General features: G+C 47.5%; 1 long non-coding RNA gene across 1 annotated transcript; it reads left to right on the forward strand.

Annotated features, from left to right (window-relative positions):
- The first annotated feature begins 68 nt into the window (after positions 1–68).
- On the forward strand, positions 69–25,374 carry LOC114118389 (uncharacterized). Its single transcript, XR_003591755.3, has 3 exons — positions 69–114; positions 17,908–18,108; positions 22,635–25,374. It is a non-coding gene; the product is annotated as an uncharacterized LOC114118389 (long non-coding RNA).
- The last annotated feature ends 1,041 nt before the right edge of the window (positions 25,375–26,415 follow it).

Genomic DNA, 26,415 nt, shown 5'->3' on the forward strand with positions numbered 1-26,415 from the left:
CAACGGTTGCTGTTTAGTCGCTAGGTGGTATCCAGCTCTTGCGAACCCATGGACTGTAACCGCCAGGCACTTCCTGGGAATGCCAAGGTGTGAGAGGAATGCAAGAATACTGGAGTGAGTAGCGATGATTTCCTTCTCCAGGGGATCTTCCCGACCCAGGGGTCCAACCTGCGTGTCCTGCCTTCGCATATAGATTCTCTGCTACTGAGCAACCAGCAAAGCCCCACATGTTGTGTGACCTTGGGTAAATCAATCTAGCTGGTTCTTGAAGTTTGCATCTGCGTTTTGAGGAATTTGGGCAGGGGTGGCGAGGTGATGCTGGTTGAAGGCTCTGGTAATGTACATGAAATCACATTACAGAGCCCCACGCTCAGCAGATGCAGAATCCTTTTTGTTTCATCAAAACCCTATGAGGCATTCATGCCGTCCCTGGCAGGGGTGTGGAGCTCAAAGCAAAATTCACCATGCCCCTCTCCCTGTTGTCACTGTTCTAGTAAATTCAGATGAAAGTGAACATCAAGGGCAAGGTTGGTGGGAAAAAGGAGCCATGTTCAGCCTGAGGGTATATGTGAAAGTGGGCAGAAGGCCTTGCTCTGGTGTTGAGGGAGTTTGCTGGCAACCTTATGAAAATGAGCTTCAGGTCTGTGGTTTTAACACCTGCCGGCAGAGCTGAGTTCACCGTCTCCCCTTGAGTTGCCTCCTTGATAGGAGAGGTTGGAAACGTGGAGAAGGATCTTCCCAAACATGCTAGCCTCGCTCTCTTAAACACAGCAGATTCCGCAACCTCCTTTCACAACAGAACTGAGTTAAACCTTTTTTTTTTTGAGTCCCCCTAAGAATAGTCAGAAAAATGGATGGAGGGTAAATAGCACCTGTGTTTGTTCAACACAATGTCACCTGTCCCCACATTGTTCAATGTCTGCTGAGGAATCGGAAACTCCTTGGGCTGGGAGGGGGAGTGAGGACCTGAGCTCTATGGGGTGCCCAAGGGCAGGAAATATGCATGGATTTTCTATGAACTTATGACCACGGTCCTGTACTCCATGTGAGGCACATGAAAAGATGCTAGTTCTGGGTAATGGGGAAGAATTGTCCTGTGGTCATGCCTCAAAGACCTTCTCTCCCTTTTAAAGGCTCAGAGATCAGTGCTACGGGGTGGGTGGGGGTAGAGGGGGAAAGTGAGAGTTTTAAGAGGGCGGGATGGGGGGCAGTGAGCAGGAGCCAAGCGCCACCCCCCATCACCCAGCCTGCCCCCTCCCTACCCGGCTCATCTTCACCGAAGTCTTCATTTCTTTGTTCCTAAATTGCACACATTGATCTGCTGTGTACAAAGTTGCAAAGCAAGTTGGCAGGAGCACTGGAGTGTATCAGGTCTATGAGGGAATAAATATACTTGGATTTTCAGTTTAAATGAGTTGAGAGCCAGGGAATGGCTTGACAGTCATGGGGAGACCAAGTGTCTGCTTCCCACCATGTAAGGCCCTTTGTAGGTTGTAGCTGTCAGTCAAACACTGCCCCAGGGGTACCTGCCCTTGGGGACAGATGTCCCCCCGACACACACCACTGGCCTGTCGCTGAGGAGAAGAGGCGTGGGTGGGAGAGAGGCTGGAGTGATTGGTGGCCAGTGGCTGGTGCTGGGAGGGATGTCTTTTTAAGGCTGTCCTCACCTCTCTCCAGTCAAGGTCTTGTCCTTTGTGCATGAGCTTTTCTGCAGGGGAGGGGATGGGCTGAGAAGGTCCCCAGGCTCTGGGTTCTTGATGCCCAGCCACCTGGGCACAGCCTGTCTGCTCTGCCACCTTTTCTAATATTAATATCTTGATTAATTCCAGACCAATTGTTCTTCTTTTTTCTTTCTTATTTTCTAGCCTTTTCAAACCACCTACTCCTCTGTAAGAATGACTTTGATTGAAGTTTGAAGTTTTCAGGTTCAGCTGTTTTCTAGTTACTTGTTATTAGAAAATGTAGCAATTTTCTCACCCCCACCCCCCAGAAAAGAGGGAAAAGGTCCTTTTCCCTTCCCCCATGCCCCTCCCGGCGTCTCCTATTGTGTCATAACTTAAAAAAAAGACCTGCGAGATATAGTTATTTATTCTTCTCCATCCTTCCTTCAACTCGACTTTGGTCTGAGGCCAAAGCATGGGGGAAACAAAGGAGCAGCCGTCCGAAGAGTCTCCTTCAAGGCAGAAGTGCTTGTTCTTGTGACCGCTGCCCTCCGGATGCTGCCGTCTGGGGTGGGGGCGGGATGGGGGGCAGATAAGGCGGGTCAGGGGTGCGCTCAACACCCGCCCCTGCACGGGCCGGCCCTGAGGGTTATGAAAGACCTTCTTGTGTTGGATACAATCAGTGCAGAGGGAGCCTGCTCAGAAGGTCACTGCCTCCTCCCAGGGTCAGCCTTGCTGAAACGTATAGCTCCCCTCAATAAATCTATTGTGCGGCTCCTTAGGAAGCCATGGGAGTGGGTTAGTGCTTGAGGACCTGGGGAGGTGGAACCCAGGCGGGGAACAGGGGACAGGCAGAGAAGGCTGCGATCCGTCCCTCCCGCCCCCTCCAGGTTGGGCCTTGTTTTGGAAGGAGGACGTGGCTACCTGCACACCCTCAGGGATGCTCAGAAGCTTGGCTCTGAATCTCTGCTCCAAATGAGATGAGGAGGCCCCAGAAGGGAGGTTTTGCCTGGAGAGACCCTGTGCGAGGTGCTGCTCCCCAAAAGACAGCAGGGATTCTTTCTCCCAAATGAGCCGCACCTCATTAGTGAGTCAAGCCAGAGGTTCTTTCCTGTCCACTGTTACTGGGGCTTATTTTTTCCCCTCCTAATTTATTTTATTGCTGTTCTGAGAAGGAACATACACACGCACCAGCAACTCAAAGGCATAATGAAAAAAAAGATTGGTTTCAAAAAGCTGAGGTCTGATCACAGGCCCCGAACCTAATCTAAAATCTCCCTGTGGGGCAGGTGAGAGTCGTGGAGCGCCCACCCTCACCATGCCCAGCTCACCAGCCTTCGGCCCTCCCCGGCCTTGCTCCAGTCTTTCTGGGAGAGTTTGAGTAGGCTCTGGGAGTTGGTGAAGGACAGGGAAGCCTGATGTGCTGCAGTCCATGGGGTTGCAGAGTCGGACAAGACTGAGCGACTGAGCTGAACTGAACTGAGGCTGAGGTCAGGAAGCACTGCCAGAAGCAAGCAGCTGAAAAGTTAGGCCAGGACTCTGCTGGGGGAGGGTGGGGGCCCAGGAAGACTGCAGGCTTGGGTGAGCAGGCTGAAGGGGAGAAGGGCCTGTAGGGTGGGATGTTTGAGCAGGGGACGGGGAGACTGAGTTTAGATGGAGGGTGGCTGAAGGGCTTAGTCCAAGCTCCAGGCTGCAAGATCCCTGCTCAGAGAGGTCCTTGGGCTGGGGGTGGGAGGGGCTGACCAAGGGAACCCAGACCCTTCAGAGAAGCTCCCGGAGGCCTGGAGACGGACAGGTGCTCAGCCTCTCTTCTGCCTTGCCGTGATCAACATGTCTTTGTCCTCTGCCTCAACAAGGCTCAAATTAATCACTCCTGCCTCAAAATTAAAAAGGAAAAACTATAAACAGTCCCATGGAGACAAGAGTTCAGCTCACAGCCTCTGCAGCAGCTGCCAAAGGGAAGTCACAGTGTACTCCCAGCTGGGTTCAGGCAGAAGTGGCCTGTGCGTGTAGATGCTGTGTCCCATGGCCGATTTCGGTGTTCTAAGGGGTATATTTGTTAAATTCTTGTCGATATCCAAGGGGCCCTGTGTTGACTCCATTAGGAAACCAGATGGAGCTAATCAATGCTGGAAGGACTGTAGTTAACTCCTGAGGGAAGGCAAATACAAACAGCAGCATTCAAATCGATGTAAAAAACACCCCCCACCCCCACTACATTTGGTTGGGGGTGGCTGCCAGCAGGCCTCTGCCGCAAGTCTGGGCTGTCAGAGGGGACGGGCTCCTCCTCCCTGGAAGGCAGGAGTGGACAGGGGACCTCTTGGGAGTCAGCGCCTGGCTGACTTCTTAATGTGGGTCAGATTCCATGTTAGCTGTGGGCTTTGGGCAGATCAGAGAGCTTCTCTGGCCCTTGGTCTCTTCATCAGAAGCGAAGTCACTGATGGTGAAATGCAGTTCACAGCTCATCAAGGGCTTTCATCATCTTACTTGATATTCTTCACCCTTGGAGGTAGGCATCATTATCTCTATTCCACAGGTGGAAACAGTACAGCTCAGAGACATTAAATGACTTCACTAAGGCCACGGTCAGATGGAACAATAGAGCTATAAATCCAGGCTCTCTGGCAAGTTCTATATGCTTTCTTCCCTCTAGGCCATCCATTCTGGAAGGACCTGACACAGTATTACCTCATACGATCTCTCTAGCCCCATAAGGTGGCCACCATTGTGACCACCACGTTATCAATTACGAAATAAAACCTCCAGATTCAGAGAAATAAGAGACTGATCCAAGGTCTTATAGATTATGTAAGTCCCGTCAGCCAACACCCCTGCTTGTTCAGATCATCCCAGCCTTGGGGAGGACTGGGAGGAGCGGAGATCCGAGGTCTTTTCTTTGTAAAACATGCTGTGTGACTTTCACCTTCTTTTCCAAGCTCACCTGCTTAGAGAATTCCTTTCTTCATGTACCACCAATTAGACTGGTGCCTCCAGATGAAAGAGCATTGGAAATGAGATACGGAGAGGCTGGGTCTGGGGGTGGGGGTGCACCGAGAGGAGCCAGAGTCTCTTCTACCAGCTCCCTGCAACCTTATTTGAATGACAGATCCAGGGCTTTGTGAGGCCGGGGTTACACTTCTCACCAGTAGCCAAAAATTCCGTCTTAGGGTGGCGTGAGTGCTAAGTCACTTAAGCCATGTCTGACTCTTTGAGACCCTATGGGGTTAAACTCTGCCTTTTATTCTTCCAGTTGTGACTGAGCTTATATATGCAGTGCTGGATGGTTTGACCCAAGTCTCAGGAGAGACCCTACAAGATTTACTGGAGAGAAGATTTCTCTCCCTTTTTTGAAAAGGGGTCAGCCAGTAGGGACCTCCTTCCCCAGCATCACATCCTAATGTCCATTTTTTTCAAAAATTGATTTTAAAAAATTTATTTATTTTTGGCTGCGCTGGGTCTTCTTTGAGGTGTCCTGGCTTTTTCCAGTTGCGGCGAGTGGAGGCTACTCTTTGTTGCAGGGCACATGCTTCTCATTGCGGGGGCTTCTCTTGTTTTGGAGCATGGGCTGTAGGCATGGGAGCTTTAGTAGTTGTGGTGCACAGGCTTAGCTGCTCTTTGGCGTGATCTCCGGACCAGAGATCAAACCCCCAAGTCCCCTGCATTGACAGGCAGATTCTTAACCACTAGACCAATGGAAAGCCCCCTAATGTCCAATGTTTTGCCTTGCATGGGGAGACTGGAAGAGATAGCTAGGACTCTGGGATTACTATTAATAGTGGTTTCTTATATACATGGATTGCTTCACATGTATGTAGTTCACAGACAGTGTTTACCTACATTATCTTATCCAATTTTCAAAATCAATGTAGGGTCCAAGATTACTTTGCTTTCCTATCCTGTAAATAAAGAAACTGGACTTGAGAGAGTCTGGGTGATTTGTTCAAGGTCGTGAACTAGAAAAGAAGCCGAGCAGGGTCTTCCCAACTCTTGGTCTGGACCTTTGTTCACTTAAGTGAAGTTGTTCCTCCAGCTGTCTGTGAAATATGGTGACAGTGGTTCTTGAAAGGCAGTGTTGGTGGGGACTGTGGGGTCCTGGTGGTCCTCGTCCATGAGATAAGGAACAGGCTGTGGTTTGGGAGGTGAAAAGGTCTAGGAGGCAGTGGTCTCTCTGCTCCCAGGATGCAGGCAATGCTTCTCATGGAGAAGCCCCCATAAATGTTTGATGTCTAAATGAATGAATGAATAATTGAGTGACTGGGTCTCAGCTCTCCCGATTCCTAGTTAAACGTGCCTCCTAGGACACCACTCTCATTGATCTGAAAGTCTAAAAATCAGTTTTCATACTTTAAAAAACAAAACAAAACAAAACACCCATGGGCCCTTTGCTGAGGGGAAACACAAGAAGAAGTCTGGGGAGCGGGGAGAGGAAAGAGAATTTTGAAGTGGAGAAACTGAGGCAGGGGCCTGCCTGGGCTTGCGACTGAAGGGCACCCAGCGCAAGGAGCTACCTTTGACGTTTCCTGACGGCCTCATCTCTGGGGTCTGGGAGGTGAGAGCCAACCCCATCCTTGCTGTAGAGCCCTCTGGACTCTGGACACGCCTCTTGGCCTCCAGCCAGAGCCCAGGCTTCCAGCAGAGGAAGACCACCAAGCAGGACACGTGGCCGCCTCGCTCCAAACCTCCTCTGAGTTTCATTTGCGACAAACCACTCTTCATAAACCCCAGAACTGCCCGTCGTCACTGGGGTGAGGGAAGCGATGCTGCTGCGAGGGAAAAACAATTAGAAATACAATTAGTGTTATAAAAGCAGGTCATAAATATTTGAGTTCTCTCTCTGGAGAGGAGGGACAAGATGACAGCTCACAATTCCTTGTATTGACAAAAGAGGAAACAGTCCATGAAACTGGTCATTTGCCTGGGCATTTTTATCTATCAGATCCAAGAGTCGGAACAAGGGAAGCATGAATGATTGGATTAGCTGTCCAGCCTTTATGTGCTTCTGCAGCATCAGCAATATGCAATGACTGCAACCCTCAGATGTGGGCACGCACATGCACGCACACACACACACACACACACAAGCCAACGTGGTGGACACATTCCCACACAACCAGGCAGAGGTGACCACTGGCTCAGACACTCCCATCCAACCGCAGAAGAGGGTGAACTTCTCCACTAAGGGCAGATGTAGGAGAACACGAGGCTCCTCCCCCAGAGTTCCTCCTCTGCATTCCTGGAGAAGAATGACAGAGCCCAGGGCATCCTCTATTACCCTATGTCTCTCTCACGGGCCTGACCCTGTGTGATGCCCTCTGAGTTGGTGTGATTTGTGCCTCGGCCTTTCCTTCCAAGCGTCCATTTGGCTGTTCCTTGGGTGGTCTTGGCTCCATGGCCTGCTGGATGCGGCAAGGCCTGTTCACTTGGCAGCCCCAGCCCCTCCAGTGCCTGGCTTCTGGGTTAAACTCTCTGTAACTTTGGGGCACCCCCACACCCCAGGTCGGGGAAGGTGGGGGGTGAGTGGATAGAGGGTGAGCATGGAGACTGTAAGTGTACTGTGCTGTGTGGGACCCAGGCCTGCTCTGCAGGCATATGCAACCACCTGGCACCTACACCCACCAGCAGGAAGCAGAGCTCCCATTGCTGGGGGCACTGTGCCAGCATGGCAGATGGGCATGTGTGTCAGCTGCCAAGGGACCTCAGCTAGGATCCAAATAGGTCTGCATTTTTGGAGGGCAGGACATTCTCTCCTTAGCTCCCCTTCTTAATGCAAGGCCAGCTGATGAAACCATCTATCTGTGTATTGCCTTGGTTCCTGGTGCATGTAACTCCACTTACCCCTATTGTTAGGGAGGGTGAAAGGATGGATGGGGCACACGGGCCCTTTCCATGTTCATATACACCTACATGTGTTCTGAGGAGGTGCACCTGTGTATCCTTGTGAAGCATGGGATCCCGAAATCGACTTGCTGGGGATTTTCTTTGGCTTTCTGACAAATGACTGCACAGCTTGATCAACCTGAAAGTGCTGGGAAGCCCACTGCCTCATGGGCAGCTCCTCCTTTGCTGGCTAAGAGTGGTTGTTGGACAATTTTATTCCATAATACAAAATCTGCATTCAGATTAATTCCGGTTCTGCCCTGCAGCAACTGAGAACAAATCTACCTTCTCTTTTTATATGACAGCTCTTCAAATATTTTAAACCAACGTTCACATCCCTGAAGAATCTTTGCTTCTCTAGGCTAAGTATTTCCCATCCCGTCACTTCCTACAGTCATACCTTGAGTGACATAGGACCCAGATTGCTTGTTAGGATTGAGTAGTGGATTGTTGGGGAAAAAAAAAAAAAAAAAAACGAAACAGGTGCTGAAATCAGACCTAGCTGAGTGTGAATCACCCTCATTCAGTAGTCGACTGAACAGAGACCTGGTATTTGCAGCTAAATTGCAACTGCCATCTTGCAATCCAATTACCCACACATTTGGATTAAACAGCATTTACTGAGCTGTTACTAGGTGATATGGGATCTATCCTTATTAAACGTAGGTATTACTACTTCTGTTTTAGAAATGTAAAAAACTGGTGCATAGAGGTGACCTACCTTCCCTTTGGTCATACAGCTAGTCTATAAAAGCAAGGATATGAACCTATTATGGTTTTTGTTTCCAAGTCAAGTACGTGTCTGTATTTGGAGACTGACTGGGCTGCTGGAGATGCAAATGATTTGCATATGTAAGTATATCTGGGGATTCCCTGATAGCTCAGTTGGTAAGAATCCACCTGCAATGCAGGAGGCCCCGGTTTGATTCCTGGGTTGGGAAGATCCACTGGAGAAGGGATAGGCTACCCACTCCAGTATTCTTAGGCTTCCCTGGTGGCTCAGCTGGTAAAGAATCTGCCTGCAATGTGGGAGACCTGGGTTTAATCCCTGGGTTGGGAAGATCCCTTAGAGAAGGGAAAGGCTACTCATTCTAATATTCTGGCCTAGAGAATTCCATGCGCTGTGTAGTCCATGGAGTCACAAAAGTCACATACCTTTGACTGTGTGGATCACAATAAACTGTGGAAAATTCTGAGAGAGATGGGTATACCAGACCACCTGACCTGCCTCCAGAGAAATCTGTATGCAGGTCAAGAAGCAACAGTTAGAACTGGACATGAAACAACAGACTGGTTCCAAATTGGGAAAAGAGTACATCAAGGCTGTATATTGTCACCCTGCTTATTTAACTTATATGCAGAGTACATTATGCAAAATGTCGGGCTGGAAGAAGCACAAGCTGGAATCAAGATTGCCAGGAGCAATATCAATAACCTCAGATATGCAGATGACACCACCCTTATGGCAGAAAGCGAAGAGGAACCAAAGAGCCTCTTGATGAAACTGAAAGAGGAGAGTGAAAAAGCTGGCTGAAAACTCAACATTCAGAAAACTGAAATCATGGCATCTGGTCCCATCACCTCAGGGCAAATAGATGGGGAAACAATGGAAACTGTGACAGACTTTATTTTCTTGGGCTCCAAAATCGCTGTGGATGGTGACTGCAGCCATGAAATGAAAAGACGCTTATTCTTTGGGTGAAAAATTATGACCAATCTAGACAGCATATTAAAAAGCAGAGACATTACTTTGCCAACAAAGGTCTGTCTGGTCAAGGCTATGGTTTTTCCAGTGGTCATGTATGGTTGTGAGAGTTGGACTGTGAAGAAAGCTGAGCGCCGAAGAATTGATGCTTTTGAACTGTGGTGTTGGAGAAGACTCTTGAGAGTCCCTTGGACTGCAAGGAGATCCAACCAGTCCATCCTAAAGGAAATAAGTCCTAAATATTCACTGGAAGGACTGATGCTGAAGCTGAAACTCCAATACCTTGGCCACCTGATGCGAAGAGCTGACTCCTTGGAAAAGACCCTGATGCTGGGAAAGACTGAAAGCAGGAGGAGAAGGGGACGACAGAAGATGAGATGGTTGGAGGGCATGACCTACTCGATCGACATGAATTTGAGCAAGCTCTGGGAGTTGGTGATGGACAGGGAGGCCTGGTGTGCTGTAGTCCATGGGGTTGCAAAGAGTTAGATACGACTGAGCGACTGAACTGAAGTATATCCACCATGGTGGAAAGCCATCTTCTCAACAAGAACGTTCCTGGAGAAGGGGCTTGGGTAGGCTTTCCCCTCTGCACTCTGTTTCTGTTTGAATGTTTCAAAGATGACAATATTTTCAGATTATTCTCTTGTACTTGAAACACAAATAAGGTGATTTAGACTGTATCTTCAAGTTGGTTAAAATCCAATGGGTGGGGCAAAATATGCATGTATGTGTGCTAAATTGCTTCAGTTGTGTTCAACTCTTTGCCTGCCAGGCTCCTCTGTCCATGGGATTCTCCAGGAAGGAAACCATTCCCTTTTCCAGGGGATCTTCCCGACCCAGGGACTGAACCTGGGTCTCCTGCACTGCAGGCAGATTCTTACCATTTGAGTCACCAGTAAACCCCTGACAAATACATAAAGTCATGTAATCACTACCACAATAAAGATACAGAACAATTCCAGCAACCCTCCATATTTCTCTTGAGTACCTTTTCATTCAACTGCTCTCCCATCCTCAGCCCCCTGGCAACTACTGATCTGCTTTTAGTTCCTACAGCTTGCCTTTCTCAGAGTATCCTATGAATATAATTGTACAGTGTGTAGTCTGAGTCTGGCTGTTTCACTTAACACAATATTTGAGACTCACCCACGTTGTCGTGTATGCCAATAATTCATTTTTTCTCATTGTCGAGTAGGACTACACTGTATGGGTATACGACAGTTGGTACACCCATCCACTAGACCTTGAGTTGTTTCCAATTTTTGGTGATTGTGAAAAAACTTCCTTTTAACCTTCATAGACAAGCTCCGGGTACATGTCAGTTCATTTCATATGGTAAATACTTAGATTGGAATTGTGAGGTCATATGACAAATATATATTTAAATTTATAAGAAACTGCCAAACTGTTTTCCAAATTGGCTGTATCATTTCACATTCTCTTCCACAATTATAGAGCATCCTCGTTGTCATATATCCTCCACAGCCCTTGGTATCATTCATTCATTTGTAACTTTAGCCACTCTAAGAGACATGCAGAGTTATCTCACTTTAGATCATAGAGCATCTTTTCATGTAATTGTTTGCCATCTATGTATCTTTTTTTTGGTGAAATGCCTGTTACTCATTTTTTTAAAAAGTGGGCAGTTTATTTTCTTATTATTGAGTTTTGAAAGCTCTTTATGTAGTCCTGATTCCAGTTCTTTGGCAGATATGTGTTTTGGAAATAGTTTTTTGTCTGTGACTTGTCTTTTAAGTCTTTCAAGACTGTCTTTTGAAGAGAAGTTTTTAGTGTTGATAAAATCCAATCTGTCAATTTTTTCCTTTACAGGTCCTAATTTTGGTATTACTTAAAGTCACAAAAGTTTTCTATTTATTTCTCAAGGTTTTATAACTTTGTTTTACTTTAGCTTTTAAGTTCCTTTTGGTGTGATGTATACGGTGTGAGGTAGGGGTGAGGCCTCTGATGCGACAGCTGCTGTTGGGCTCTTTGGATCTTCCATCTTCCCTTCAGTCAGGCTGTTTGCATCCTTTAGAGACCTTTCACATAATGCCTGAGCTGGTATTTATAACTCTGCTTAACTAGGCTGGCTGCTGCTGCCCTGAGCATTTCTTAAGACTCAAGAAGGACGCAGTTGCAATCTTTCCAAGCCATTCAGTAATTATTTTCCACTCAGAGCACAAAGCATGCTAAGATGTGGAGACTGCTTAGTGTACAGGCTGCCTGAGGGGTGGGATATGTCCTGTGAGAGATGTGCTGGGTCTAGCTTAGTCACACGTAAGCCACAGACTGTAGCCTTGAGAGTTGGTTAGTCACACTGCCTTCTGGGGTGGGGCAGAAAGACTCGTCTCTCCTTCCACCCTGGGCCTTTGGGTGTGACCATCTGAGCAGAGCTGCCACCAAGCAATGCTGAGGCTCTGAGAAGTGGCCGAGTAGCGCGGGAGGCGAGTGCAGACCAAGCCTCGGAGGCAACGTGTGCTCGTGCGGCAGACACAAGGGTCTCTTGTCAGGAGCTGCTTCTCAATCTCTCCTTTTCCTGACTGTAAAGACAAACAACAGTTCTAGAGCACTTGGGAAATGCCTATGGTGTGAACTCAGCAAAGGCTCCAGATGATCACATTTCTACTCAAGGCACCAAAATAAGTCTTAGCTACCTACATTTGGGCAAAAGAAAATAGAACCATTGGAGTCCCTAGCCTGAAAACATGCCTGGAAAATTCCTTAGTCTCTATCCTCCTGCCTCTGACCGGGATCTCACTTAAACTGACCCAGAACGAGGAGCCCCTCAAAGATGGTGCAGTCTCCTTTGCTTACTAGCTCAAATGTTGACCTAGATTTTGGCATTTTGGTATCAGTACTGGTATTTAGGCAAATGGGGTCTATGGAGAGGGAGTTAGCTGGTGGGCAGAGGCAGGTTGCTATGGGATCCACAAGAGACCAGAGCTAGGGTAGAGGTGAGCAAGGAGGGATCTGGAAATGGGAGATCCAAGTGCTGATGCTCTAACACTCTAGGGATTCAAGGAGAGAAGGTCTCACTTTGGAGCAGACAGCTCAGGGGTTTTGCTAGTTTTCTTGGCCAAATTACTACATTCTCCTGGGCTGCTGTTTTTCATTTGTAAAATAGGGAAATGACCACTCTTCCCCCTCAACTACAATGCCACCACTAAGGGTCCTTACACAGAACTTGCTCTAAGTGATCCAGGAACTAGATTTGGCCTCTCTAGGCTTCATTTTCTGGACAAGGGAATGGCACCCCACTCCAGTACTCTTGCCTGGAAAATCCCATGGACGGAGGAGCCTGGTAGGCTGCGGTCCATGAGGTGGCTAAGAGTCAGACACGACTGAGCGACTTCACTTTCTTTATTCACTTTCATGCATTGGAGAAGGTAATGGCAACCCACTCCAGCGCTCTTGCCTGGAGAATACCAGGGACGGCAGAGCCTGGTGGCTGCCATCTATGGGTTCGCACAGAGTCGGACAGACTGAAGCGACTTAGCAGCAGCAGCCCCAGGCTTCATTTTCATTCCAAGGCCCTTGCCTTCTATGATTTTATTTTTTTAATAAAAAATTTTTAATTGAAACATAGTTGACTTATACCTCGCATGATTTTATAACTCTTTTTTTTTTTTTTAATCTATGCCTTCAAATTCCTGCAGAGATAGGAGATTGGGTGAAATTACTGGAGATTCACCGGTGCTGAGAGAAGGTTGAGAAGATGCAGTCTTTGGCTATAGTGAAGGGACAGAATTTGGACTGTGGCTGCCTCCCCACTTCTTTCTGTTTCTCTATATCTTATACATCTTTCAAGACTCTTAGTTCAAGGCCCATGTGGTCTGGGAGGCCTTCCAGTACCAGCTTGTTAAATGCACTCTTTTGTAAACATAATCTGTGTGTGCAGCACCATTTGAGCTGTATTAATTCATTAACATACTTAACTTATAGCTGCCTTGAACCAAAGTGGAGTTCTGGCGTCTTACACAGATATGTGAAACAGAGTGAGATAAACATATACTAGAAGCAAATGGGAAAAGAAAATCTGAGAGCAAAGGAAGGACTGTCACAGGGGACAGGACAGAGGATACTAGAAGCATAAAGAGTCTGAGACCCCAATAACCCAATTAGTCTCACGATTATAGTGCCTCGAAGATGGGAGAACAAAAAGGAAGGAAGGAAGGGAAAGAAGGAGGGAAGGGGAAAGAGGGAACAAAGAAGGGAGGGAAGGAGGGAAAAAGGGAGCAGAGGAGGCAAAAAGAGAGGAGATTGTTTAGGAGAAACCCACCTCTGCCAGCGCTGACCCAGGAAGGTGCTTCCCTGGGGTCCTTCCTGAAGGGAACTCCGTGTGACCAGATGATCAAGGTCCTCAACAACAGCCTCACAGCGGACACAACTCCTCATTTCTTCAATCCACTCCTTGCAGCATCGTCCTTTCACACAGGCCAAACTTCAGCTCAGGAAAACAGGGGCCAGAAGGACATGGTCCCCTGCTGACATGGCTTAATCCGGAGGCCCTCTGTTTGCATGTTTCCAGAAGCAAGGAGTGACTACACATCCTTCAGTCACTTTGATGCATTTTCTTTCTCTCATCCAGGCTTTTGATGGACACTATGTGGCAGTGAGTTGGAGATCATATGCCCTGCCAAATACCTAAAGAGCAGCTATTGGGTTGCCAATTAAGTACAAACCCCATACGCCTTAGACATAAACATACACGGTTAGAATCTGTCAACCCTGGGCTGTCATTATCTTATGAAAATTGATGCACCTACCCACGATCTGGGCTGGCTCACAGGACCACCCTCAGCTCTGAGCTGGGCTGAATGGGCTTGCAGGGTGACTGATCCCTTTCCAGGCCAAGCTGTACTATAGGATGGAGTGATTTCTCCAGGAGTGGAGACGCTTGGATTCTGCCCTTCCTAAAATGAGAGGCTTTGTCTATATGATTTCCAAGTTCCCTTCTGGCACAAACATTGCTAATTCCAGAAGGAAAATGCTTTGTGAGAGAAGGCTGTTAAACACTGGAGTGGTCTGCCATTGGAACGGCAAAATTGCCTGCCTCAGAGATGTGGAGTCCCATGCTGTCTGGGGTAAATTGGAACAGATCTGCCTGGAGGCAGGGGGCTGGACAGGATGGCCTCTGGAATGTTTATCAAGGTGTCCCAGCAGTGGGTATTCAGCTGGCTTATCCATCTCATCTCAGAAGTGTGTAGGACCTGCTTGGGTCATTTATGTTCTCTGGGCTCACGCCTCCCTCCTCAGGGTGGGGGGCTGGGGGCACACGTGTGAGCTCTGGTCCACGCTGATCTTGCTCCTCCTCCTCCCCCGTTAGCAGCTGCGGTCCCGGAGCCCCCTCCACAGAATCTTTCCTGGGAAATGTATTAGGCAGCACAGCACTCTGCTCATAAAAATACAATAAACGGCCCGGCAAGCGGTCGGCAGAGTAATGAGTCTAACCCAGTGGCATTCTTGGAAGGGCCTCTTCAGAAGCAAAGCTGAGAAGACGTAAGAAAAATCTTGGGGGGTAATTAGGTTTCTGGAGTGGGGGGACTTCTTAAATCATGAGACGCAGAGAGGACCTGGTCTCTAAATCATACATCAGGCCAGACTGAGCCCTAGGGCCCCCTCCATGGCCCCCCACCCCTTCCTCAAATGGGGAGTAGCCCCTCTTTTCACGTTCATATATCACATCCAGCCCTCTGGAGACCCACATGAGAAAAAAACTTCTGGTCCTGGAGGGGCTTGGAGAGGCCGAGGTAGGAAGTGGTCTTACTGCCTGAGGTGGGGCCCTGCTGGCTGAATAACTGCTTTTTGTCTGGGTGGTGTATAGGTGGGACATGCATGGCAGTAGAAGAAGGATGGCGGGGATGACTGAACAAAAATGCCTTTCAGCCTCCTGATCCCTTGTCAGGGGCTGAAAGGAAAACTTCCAACCGACTTCCTTCCAATTCCCCAAGGCCTGGCTGGTACAGAGTGGAAACGGAGCAATGAGCTAGCTTACCTTCTTTTCTGGTGTGGTCCTCCGGCCCTGCCCACGAGCCCTTCCCTACTTCCTCTTAGAATGAGCGGGAAGTGAAGTCACCTCTGTTCTCTGGGCTCCTGGAGTCCCAGCTCCCCCACTACTCCTGCCCTTTGGGGGCTCTGTGGGGGGCCAGAACTGAAAGGCCTATTCCTACCAGCACCGCCTGCCTGCAAGCTGGGTCAGGCAGCAGGGAAGAAGTAAAAAGTGACTGGGGAATTCTGGGGCCTCTGTGGCACGCAGACCTTCAGGGCATTTAAGGAAAGTAGATTAAGAAATCTTTTTCCAGATAAGAGAGGCCTGTAAAGAGGCCAAAGAAAAGGAAAACCACCCCCACTTTGATCACGGGGGATTCTAATTACTCAGATATTGATTGGGATAATAAGTTTACCAAAACTCCAGAGAAGGAGAGGTATTCCTCCAGGTATTTTGCTTTTGCAGGATTTGCTGAGCTCTCCTGTGAAGTCAAAGTCAATTTGAAGGCCTGGCCCTGACCCTGAAGCCAGCAAAATGGGCGTTGGAGGCCTTTTCCTCCAGTAGAGGGCGCAGTGCGTGGTGCACCTCCCGAAGCACCGCCCTCCCTCCCAGGGCTCTTCCCTTTTTTGTTATTAGCATGATAGGGTATTAATAGGGCTGCTATTAATACCTCCCCCCCCCCGGGGGGAGTGGGTTAAGGCAAAACAGAGATAAGAACTGAAGCTGCCCCCTCCATCTAGACTCCAGAATCTTTTTCAGTAGTTTCCTACTTCTCTTCTTCAAACTTCTTTTAGATTTAACCCTGCGCTAAATGCCTGGCATGCGTTGCAGACCTACGCTTCAGCCACACTGGTCTTCCTCTCAATCCCACGTGTCCCCACCAGGCACACACAGTGTGGGATTATGAGCTCTGGCTTTGGAGTCAGAACGATCTGAATTCAAGTTCTGCTCGGCTACTTCTAGCCCTGTAATCCTGAGCATGTCCCTTTACCTTTTGGAGCCTCAGGATTATTGATGGAATGGAAATATTAGTAGCACCTGTCTCCGCAGAGCTGTTGGGAGAGTTAAGTGAGATAATATGAAACATTGGAGGAAGCAATTAATGAAAATAGAAGCCATTGCTATTGTTTTTATCCAGTTTCTCTCTGAGATTTTGCAGAAATGTTTGCTTCTGCAAGATTTTATCATGTCAGAGTCAAGGCTCTTCTCAATCTTACAGGCTCAGTTTACACCCCAGTTTTGCTTCACCCCAGTGCCACGCACCCTCCCCTTTTTGCTCCTGCCGCAGCTGCCTGTATCTCTTAGAGCTGCTATCATGCTCCCTTTGAGTTCTGATTTTGAACTGGAAGAAGGCAGGGATTATATCTTTTTTATCTTTTTATCTTCGTTAATACCAGAGTTTAATACTCTACATACCTTATATATAGTAGGTCTGCAATACATTTTTTCTATCTTTTAAAACAATAGATACCATTTAGTGAGCAATTACTATGTGCCTCTTCCTTTTCCTTCTCCCATTTAAGCTTCACACCAACCCTATGTAATGTGATTGCGTTTTTTAACAGATGTGGAAAGTGATGATCTGGAGAGATTAAATTATTGGCTGGTCACAGGGCTGATAAGTGGCTGAGCATTGCTGTAGCTCAGAACTGTTTCCAAAGCCCTCCTTTATATCTAGGCTAGGCTAAACCTGTGGCTTCCCAGGTGGTGCAATGGTAAAGAATCTGCCTGCCAGTACAGGAGATGTACGAGATGTGAGTTCGATCCCAGGGTCGGGAGGATCCCCTGGAGTAGGAAATGGCACCCCACTCCAGTACTCTTGCCTGGAAAATCCCATGGACAGAGGAGCCTGGTGGGCTGCAGTCCATGGGGTCATGGGGTCACACAGAGTCGGACACACTGAAGCGACTTAGCAGCAGCAGCAGCGGCAACCCAACCCCCAGGCAGCCTGCGCACTAAGCAACTTCCAGCTCTTAGCATGCTTTGTGCTCTGAGTGGGAAAAGAGCTACTGAATAGCTTGGAAAGATTGCAACTCCATCCTGCATGAGTCTAAGAAATGCCCAGGGCAGCAGAGGCCAGCCTAGTTAAGCAGGGATGTAAATGTTAGCACAAGCATTACAAGAAAGGTCTTTAAAGAATACAAACAGCCTGGCCGAGGGAAAGATGGAGACTCCAAGGAGTCCAACAGCAGCCGTTGCATCACATGTGCTTTGAAGAATATGTGCCAGGAAGTCTGTCTGTCAAGGAGGGACTCCTCAAATTTATCCAGGCTGACAGAAGGCAGGGGAGAAGATTGGTTCCATTACAAGGAAGTGCTGGTGGGGAGGTGAGGAGCCAGTGGAAGCTTGGCATTAGAGCTGTAGAGACAGGAAGGATGGAGACGAGGGGATACATCCATAAAAGATTGTCATCCATAAGGAACTGACAGTGTGAATACTGATGCTGATGCATGGTGATGATATTGACTGAAGATGTGCTTGCTATATGCCCAGTACTGTGTGATGTTCAAAGTGACCAGCTGTCTAGTCTCAGCTATGTAAACATGATTCTTTCAGAACCCAAGGGCACTCCTTTTCAACCTTTCTCTACTGCGGACACCCCAGAGGTGTCCGACCTTTTCTTACTCTCTCAATGGGCATTCATTCTATGCTCCGTCTGTGTTTGCCACCAGGATGGACTCTGCGGAGATGAATAAAACCTGCGTTCCAAGCTGAAGGACCTCACAGTCTGATGAGGGACAGGACACGTAAACAGCCATGATGCAGAGGGATGTCTGAGGAGGTATATTCAAGTGTTTTGGGAAATTGGAGAAGGAATCCAGAGAAGAGGCAGTATTTGAGCTGGGAAGACTTTTAAGGACGGGAGGATTCAGGTAGGTAGAGTGTGATGGGAGGACATCGTGAGTAGCAGCAGCAGGCTGGTGAAATCTTGGAGGTGTGAGACTGTATGGTGTGTTCAAGGTGGGCTTCATGGACACCCCTGTGTGACTAGGGCTGGATATGTGAGAAGTCGCAGTAGATGAGGTCTGAAGGGTATGGTGAGTGGATGGTTAATCCACCCAGGATGGCTGTTCTCATGCTGTCTGTGCATATCCCGCTCCACCAGTGCCTGCTTCACCTGTACCTTACTCACATGACTGACTTTCTACCTACTTGGCCCACCCTTTCACTCCCATTACTGATTGTTCTAGTCTTTAGAGCCAAATGTCTCCACTGTGATAGCTTATCAAAGGGATAGTGAGGGCGTGCCCCTCTCTAGTTGCCCCAGCAACCGATGAGCCAATCTGCTGTCAATTCTTTCCTAAAACTGGTCACGTCCCTCCCCCAGGAAGGAAGACCACTGCCATGCCCTCCTGCCTTCTGCTGCACACAGCGGGGTCGGGAGCTGTTGCTCCAGGACCTTGCCTCAGATATGTGAGCTCCCCCAGCCATTAACCCTTAATATCTCTACTGCTGACTCTGGGCTCTTTCTTCAGTCTTGAAGCTGTACTTGTAAACCTTGTAGGCTTGCGGGGTGCAACCCAACAGTGGGACAAAATTGTGAGAGATCTTCAAAGGACGTGTTGCTGAATCAATCAGCAGATTTGTTTATTGAGCATCTTCTATGTGCCAAGTATGGGACTTGGCACTGGGACTCTAATGGCTAGAAAACCAGAGTCAGGTTCTGTTTTCTACATAGGATGGCCATGTGTCCCAGTTTTGTTCTTGTCCTGGAATAATTATGACTAGCACCTCTTTTGAGTTTCAAAAGTGTTTCTGTTTATACTAGAGACTATCTGGTCATGTTACCTATAGAACTTCAGTTCGGTGCAGAAAGACAGATATTAATCAAACAATCATCTAAATACAATATATAACTTCAAATTGTGCTAGGTGCAATGAAGAAAAGCTACAGAATGCTGATACAGCAGGCACTGGGGAGCCACTCCAGTCTCCAAAGGAATTTAGACTTCTCTTCAGGCAAAACGAAGACATAGAAGGTTTTTAAGTTGGAGATCAGATCTCAGTTTCAGAAGTCATGGGATTTGTATGTTTGTTGAAGACTTCTTTCTGTCTCTTTTTTTATATCTCCCAGTTATTAACAATAAGGATCGAAACAGAAACAATGCTTTCATCACATAGTATTTCACATTATAAATGAGTTTTCATAGGTATGTTTTCTCGTCAGAGGGGCAGAGTGGAAAGTGCGAAAAGTCAGATGAAGTTAACTTTCTGGCTTTGCTCTCTCTCCCACCAGCGGCCCGCCTGTGCCTCACCTGCCTGTACCTCAATTTTCACCTTTGATCAGTGTGTGTGCGCTTAGCTGCTCAGTCATATCTGACTCTTTGTGACCCCATGGACTGTAGCCCGCCAGGCTCCTCTGTCCATGGGATTCTCCAGGCAAGCATACTGGAATAGGTTGCCGTTTCCTTCTCCAGGGGATCTTCCTGACCCAGGGATTGAACCTGGGACTCCTGCATTGCAAGTGGATCCTTTAGCATCTGAGCCACCAGGGAAGCCCTCTTTAAGCAGGGATGCGCTAATTCAAAGAGCTACATGAACCCCAGTATTCAGAGAAGCGCCATTTACAATATTCAAGAGATGGAAGCAACCCAAGTCAATTAACAAATGACTGACTTAAGAAGATGTGGTGTGTGTATATGTATATGTATCCAATGGAATATTACTCAGCTGTAAAAAGAATGAAGTATTGTCATTTCCAGGGGCTTCCCTGGTGGCTCAGATGGTAAAGGGTCTGCCTGCAATGCAGGAGACCCAGGTTCGATTCCTGGGTCGGGAAGATCCCCTGGAGAAGGAAATGACTGAGTCGGACACGACTGAGCGACTTCACTTTCGCTTTCAGCAACATAGATGGACCTGGAGAATGTTATAATTGGTGAAATAAGTCAGACAAAGACAAATACCAGATATCACTTATATGTGAAATCTGAAAAATAATACAAATTAATATATATACAAAACAGAAACAGACAGACTAAGAAAACAAATTTATGGTTACCAAATGGATAGGGAGGCTGGAGGGACGAATTAGGAGTTTGGGATTAGCAGATACAAACTACTATACATAAAATATAAAAGCAACAAGGATATACTATACAACACAGGGAATTATACTCTATGTCTTACAATTACCTAGTGTTGTTCAGTCATGAAGTTGTGTCCTACTCTTTGCAACCCCATGAACTCTATGTAGCACAGCAGGTTTCCCTGTCTTTCACTATCTTCCGGAAGTTGCTCAAACTCAAGTTCATTGAGTCAGACATATAATGGGATATAATTTAAAAAAAAAGAGAGATAAAAACAGAGTCACTATGTTGTACACCTAAAAGTAAAGCAATATTGTAAATCAACTATACTTCAAGAATTATTCATGGATGTGCACACCAGAAAAGGTCAGTTTTAATGGTTGACAATTTTTTAATAAAATAAAAAAGGTTTTAATTAAAAAAATTTTTTTGGTCTCTCTGAGGATCTTAGTTTCCCCATCTGGGATGGAGCCTGTGCTCCTTGCAGTGGAAGCAAGGATTGTTACCCACCGGCCCACCAGGGAAGCCTTAAAATAAATATTTTTTAAATAAAAAAATCAAAGAAGAGAGTGCTCTTTCCTATACGCAAGGGTGACTGAGAATCAGAAGTCATGTAACTAAATGGCTAGCACAGTGTCTGGCACATTGTAGGCTGTTGAAAAATGCTACCAACTCTTATAGGTTTTCTGAGCTTGAGGACACTTAAAGGAAGGGGGAAGACTGATGGTGATTTAACAAGTAGAAGTAAATTGGGCTGGGAAATCCCTGGAGGTCCAGTATTAGGACTCAGTACTTTCACTACCACAGCCACGAGTCAGTCCCTGGTCGGGAATCTAAGATCCCATAAGCCATGTGGCCTGCCAAAAAAAAGAAGGAAATTTAGCTGAAAAACAAGGGAGGCTATGCATATAGGGTGGCAGGGTGTATGGGAAATTTCTGCATGGTCCCCTAAATTTTGCTTTGAACCCAAAACTCACAAAATGTCAGTGAAACAAACACACACACACGCACAAACGAACAGCTCCTCTTTTCAGCCGGACTCTCCTTGTCGGTTAAGGACAAGAACCTGCTTGCCTGGCAGGATAAGAAGAGGGGGAGAGAGAGGTAAATTTTCACACCCAAGCTGTGCTGCCTTCAGCTGTCCTGAATGTCTGGGAAACTAGACAGTGTGGCCTTGACAAGAGTTTACTTGGTCCCATCTTTTCTCCTTCTCTGGATGGCACGGGACCCCCTCACTGGCTGGAGGATGGCTCCTAGGAACAGGGATGCTGGCAGATGCTGTGCCGAGGCAGGGGGTGATGGAGGGGCAGGCCAGCTGGCTTGATCAAAGAAGGAACCAGGAGCCTGAGAGCTAGGTGGGGGTGAGCCCTGCAGCCCAGGCGCTGATTCAGAGCTGGAAGTATTTTAACCACGTCCATCCAAGTCTGCCTGTTTTCTTGACTGGGAGGCCAGACTCCTGGAGTCTGTATCTCATTTTCTTTGCTATTTGCCCCTGGTGCTGTTCTGCTGTGTATTTGCTGGGACCGCCTTAACAAAGCACCACAGGCTGGGTGCCTTAAACAATAGACATTTCCGTGCTCACAGTGCCGGAGGCTGGAAGCCTGAGATCTAAGTGTGAGCAGGTTTCTTTCTTCTGCAGCCTCTCTCCTCGGCTGGTAGGTGGTCATCTTCTCTGCATGTCTTCATGCGGTCTCTGCTCTGTGTGTCTGGGTCCTGATGTCCGCTTTTTACAAGGACACCAGTCTAGCTGGATTCGTGCTCACCCTAATGACCTCATTTAACCTTCATTACCTCTTTAGAGACCCCCAAATCTCCAACGACCGTCCCATTCTGAGCTGCTGGAGGGAGGGTGGGAGCTGGCCTTCAACTTACGCATTTGCAGGGCTGGGGTGGGTGGAATTCAGACTCAAGCGTACAACTTGGCAAGTTGCATCTTCGGTTGTAGCCCTTTGGGAGAAAAAAAAGTGGGCTGGATGGCCTTCTGGCCATTGCCCCTCACAGAGGAGTGAAACTGGGAACCTGCTAGGTTTTTGAAGCAGTGCAAACCCTCTCTAAATACTCTTGTCTTTACCCGAAATCACTGGGTAATCCACCACCAGCTTTGGGGTTCCCGAACCCCTGCCTCTTACCTCCTGAAGGCTGCCTTTAGGATGGGGGTCTGTTTCTGTTTCTGGCTGAGAAATAGGTGTCTCTTCGGAGGTTTCCTTTCACCTGGAACTGTGATGATGTGTTTGTGTTTTGTGGATGTTCCTTTACCTGGAAAGAGCTGTCAGATTCTGAAGGTCCCGCCCAGAAAGCTCACCGACTGCAGAATGAGGGGACCGAGGAAGTGACTGTTCTTTCTTTCCTTCCACCCCTTCTTCACTCTGCAGGGGAAGGCCGGAGACCATACCTGTGCCTGTAATATCGCAGACCTTCTGGGATCCACAAATGTGTTATTAGCCCACCAGGTAGCACAGAATGACTGCATCTGAAGATGAGTGAACAAAGGTAGACTCCCACTTACAGATGGGCAGGGTTCCAAAGATTTGCCTGGAAATTAGTTTCTGTGAATTGGGAACACTATTCTCTCATAGAAAAAATGTTAAGTGGAGGGAGAGGTTTTCCAGGAACTTCTTGAAAATCTATTTAACTCACACATAACTAATGTACTAACTGTGGTCATTTCTATCCCCAGCAACCAAATACCATGCATGTTAGCCTTTCAATGGGAGAATATGTTGTGTGTTCCAAGTCTGTGTGTCAAGACAAATGCTTCTTCTTCATTGATGTAGCTCCCCTGGCAGTGGCCTTGTGGCAAGGAGGTGTTGTTGGGTCAGGTAATTCGGAACACCTGTAATGTGTAAAGAGTGTAAAATATTCACATTTAAAAATGCATGCTCACATGATTGATTGCATTTAAGTCTCATAGTAACCCTACAAGGTAAGTGTCATGATGTCCACTCCAGGGAAATGGGAGTATGGGACTCAGAGATGTCAAGTGATTTCTTCAGGATCACACTGCAAAGACAGTTGCAGTTCTCAGAGTGCGAAGCATCTGATGCCTGGGTGAGTGCCTCTCCAGCTCATCTGTGTTGCGAACACAAGCTCTGGCTTTTAACGAGTCTGGTGCTCCCTGGATGGGCCATCCTGGCTGAGGGCACAGGCCCACACTCCGCCAGGCGTGACCATGACCTTGGGGCGAGGCGCTGGAACAGGGGAGTTGAGCGGACCAGGCAGAGGTTCGGAGATGGCGGCAGCCCGTGCAGATGGCAGAGTTGTTTGGATAAATGGTGATTTTCTTCCTAGGTGATTTCCCAAGGCCACTGAGGCCTGACAATTCTGGCAGGAAAACCAAATTTAAATGGGTCTCTCTTCAAGTCTGCCTGAGGGGGAGGCATTAGTCAGAGGACTAACCACCTCACCTGACTCTGCACACATAGACGGAGGTCGGGAAGAAGCAGAGTCATGCATTCAGAGCTGCTTTATATTTCGACAGGAGAAGACAAACAAGAAAGCACAAATCCTGTGCAAACCGATGTGGAATGAAGAGTAAACCCCTCTCCCTGGGAGGACTTCAGAGGGCGCCTGTGGACCTCAGGGTCGGGGACAGCCTCACTCAGGAAACTTCTGGGAGTTTGACACGCGATGGAATGTGAGAACTGGAACGGTGTTTCGAATTTTAATTCAAGCCATATATTTTCAGACAGAACACTCAGGCTCAGGGAGGCTCTAGGCTGGCCTGCAGTTCTAAACTCTTGAGCCAGAGAGGCAGGAGCAGAATTCAGGTTCCTTCCCTCTGTGTCCAGTGGCTCTTATGATTACACTGGAAGGAGAGGCAGAAAGGACCAAGTGAAAACGATGTTAGAGGCAGGGAGTAGGCAGAGTGGACTTTATAGATGGGGTCCATGTTGAGGAGGAGAAGTGAAACATCGGGCAGAAACGTTGAGGAGGGCAGGTGGCCAAAGACCCTGAAGGGTGAGGGAACAATTTTTTTTTCCCATAAATGGCAACATGGGACAGAGGGATAGACTTTTTCTGTCTCCCATGGGTTTTTGCTAATATTATTTGCAAAATGAATTTTTCTACAAATACCCTACCTTTTAATTAGAAGCCCAGAATGTTTCAGCTTGTTGAGTTCACTCAGTTGTGAGCTCCCTGCTCCACATTGAAAGGTAAGGCATAGGGTCCCAGACCTTGTGGACTCTGCAAATAGAGCCTCTTGTTTTGTAGCTTGGCCAGAGCTGAGGACTCTTGCAGAGAACTGAGTTCCCATTGGCCTGGTCTCAGCCTGCCCTTCTTTTTCCCCTGAATCATGGTCAGGACCCACAGGGTCCCTTGAAGCTTCAGCCTTGTGTAAGTGGATGCTGGACAGGCACAGAGAGGAAAGGAGAGGGTGAGGAGCCTGCTAGGAGGCCAGGAAGATATAAGGCTTGCAGCTGACCCGCCGTTGGCTGCCACTGGCTTGTTGGTATTGCAGAAACAGGGCTCCAGCACCAGGGGAGGATGTCAGGGTCAAGAACTGCAAACTGTAAACCACAGTGAAGTGAGATGAATCAATCTGCAGTGACCTAATAGACAGGAGGAAAGCCTGCTAACAGGAGGCTTAAAAAAGGCTCCTAGGATGTGCAGGACTGCAGGAGATCACAGCCAAGCCAGCTCTGTTCACTTGGACAACTAGGTTCTGGTCTTACGATTGTGAGGGTGGACCAGGCAAGTCAGGACCAGAAAGCATCTCTGAAGCCACACTCTAGGAGGTCAGAGGTGAAGAGGGTTTCCTGGTGCAAGTCTGTCTTTTTTACTATCCCGGACCCTGGAGAGGAAAGCATCACTTTCATTTATGTGGTTTTCATTCTTTTCCAACTATAATACATGTTTGTTATTGGAAATGTAGAAAACATACAAAAGAAAGTAGGAGAACACTCACAATCATATCACTAAAGATAAATTGCTATTCATATTTATCTTTGGAGGGGAGAGAATTGCCCTCCTGTCTGTTTTTTTTCTATGTGTACAAATTTCAAGTTAAAATTGGAATGACACATTATATTTGCATTTTTATAATCTTTTTCAGTTAAGATTATATCATAAGCCTATTCCTATCCTATTAAATATTATTCTATAGGTTCATAGTATTTAATTCTGTGGATGATTTAATTCTGTGGATAAATGATTAAATATATTTAATCAATTATCACTGATAGCTTGCAAATGGGCACTATTGTAAATACTACTGCAATGAACATCTTTGCATCACGATAACATTTGACCACATTTCTGTCGATTTTCTTAGGGTACCTTCCTAGAAGTGGAGTCAGTGTTTCAAAGACTCTTGTTATACATTGGCTAATTGCCTCCCTCACTCCCTCCAGCCCTCCCCGTCCACCGAAATGTTATCCCAATTTGTACTTCCATTAATCAGTGGCTATGACAGTGCTGTCGTTTCACTGCCCACTTGCCGCAAGTGTGAGTTATTATATTCTTTCAAGTGGAAGGTCATCTTTCCAGAGCCATGCTCAGCTTACTGATGAGCTTCAAACATGTCAGCTGACGCCTTTGTGTTTATTGACAGAATTCAGCCCATGTACATGTGAGGGGAGTCAGAAAACTTGGGAAGAAAAGAACATTTGATCCACAAGCAGCATTAAGTGCTGGGGAGGGAATGAGGGGCCCCCTGTGTGAGGTGTGGCTCGACTCCTGCTTTTCCAAAACTCAGTCTATTGAACTGCCATACATAACCCCTCCTCCCAGAGCCCCTGCCAGGGAACGCTCCCTGGCTGATCAGGAAATGAGAGAACAAAGCAAGCCAGACAAAGGCAGGCTTAGTGGTCTGGGAGGCCAGCGACGGGCAAAGCCCCTGATGCTAAGCAGAAATGAAAACGTTAATGGTGAGACACCCAGAGAAAATGTATTCCATATGCACAGGCCTCTGGCAGCAAAGGAATACAAATGCACCTGGACTTCAGCCAGAGGAGCGGGAGCAGCCGCTGGTAACTTTGGACTAACTTGCTTTCTCACCCTTAGGTCTGTTTAAGCTGAAGGCACTTGAGGTGCTGACTTTGACCTTTTTCCTGACTCCAGTGATAGATAAACCTATCGCTATCATAACTTATTTTAAATAATCGCCAGAGCCACCATTTCTTGTGTGAGCCCAATAGCACAGCAGTCCCCAAC

Source organism: Ovis aries, chromosome 15 (genome assembly GCF_016772045.2).
Source record: "Ovis aries strain OAR_USU_Benz2616 breed Rambouillet chromosome 15, ARS-UI_Ramb_v3.0, whole genome shotgun sequence".
NCBI lineage: Eukaryota > Metazoa > Chordata > Mammalia > Artiodactyla > Bovidae > Ovis > Ovis aries.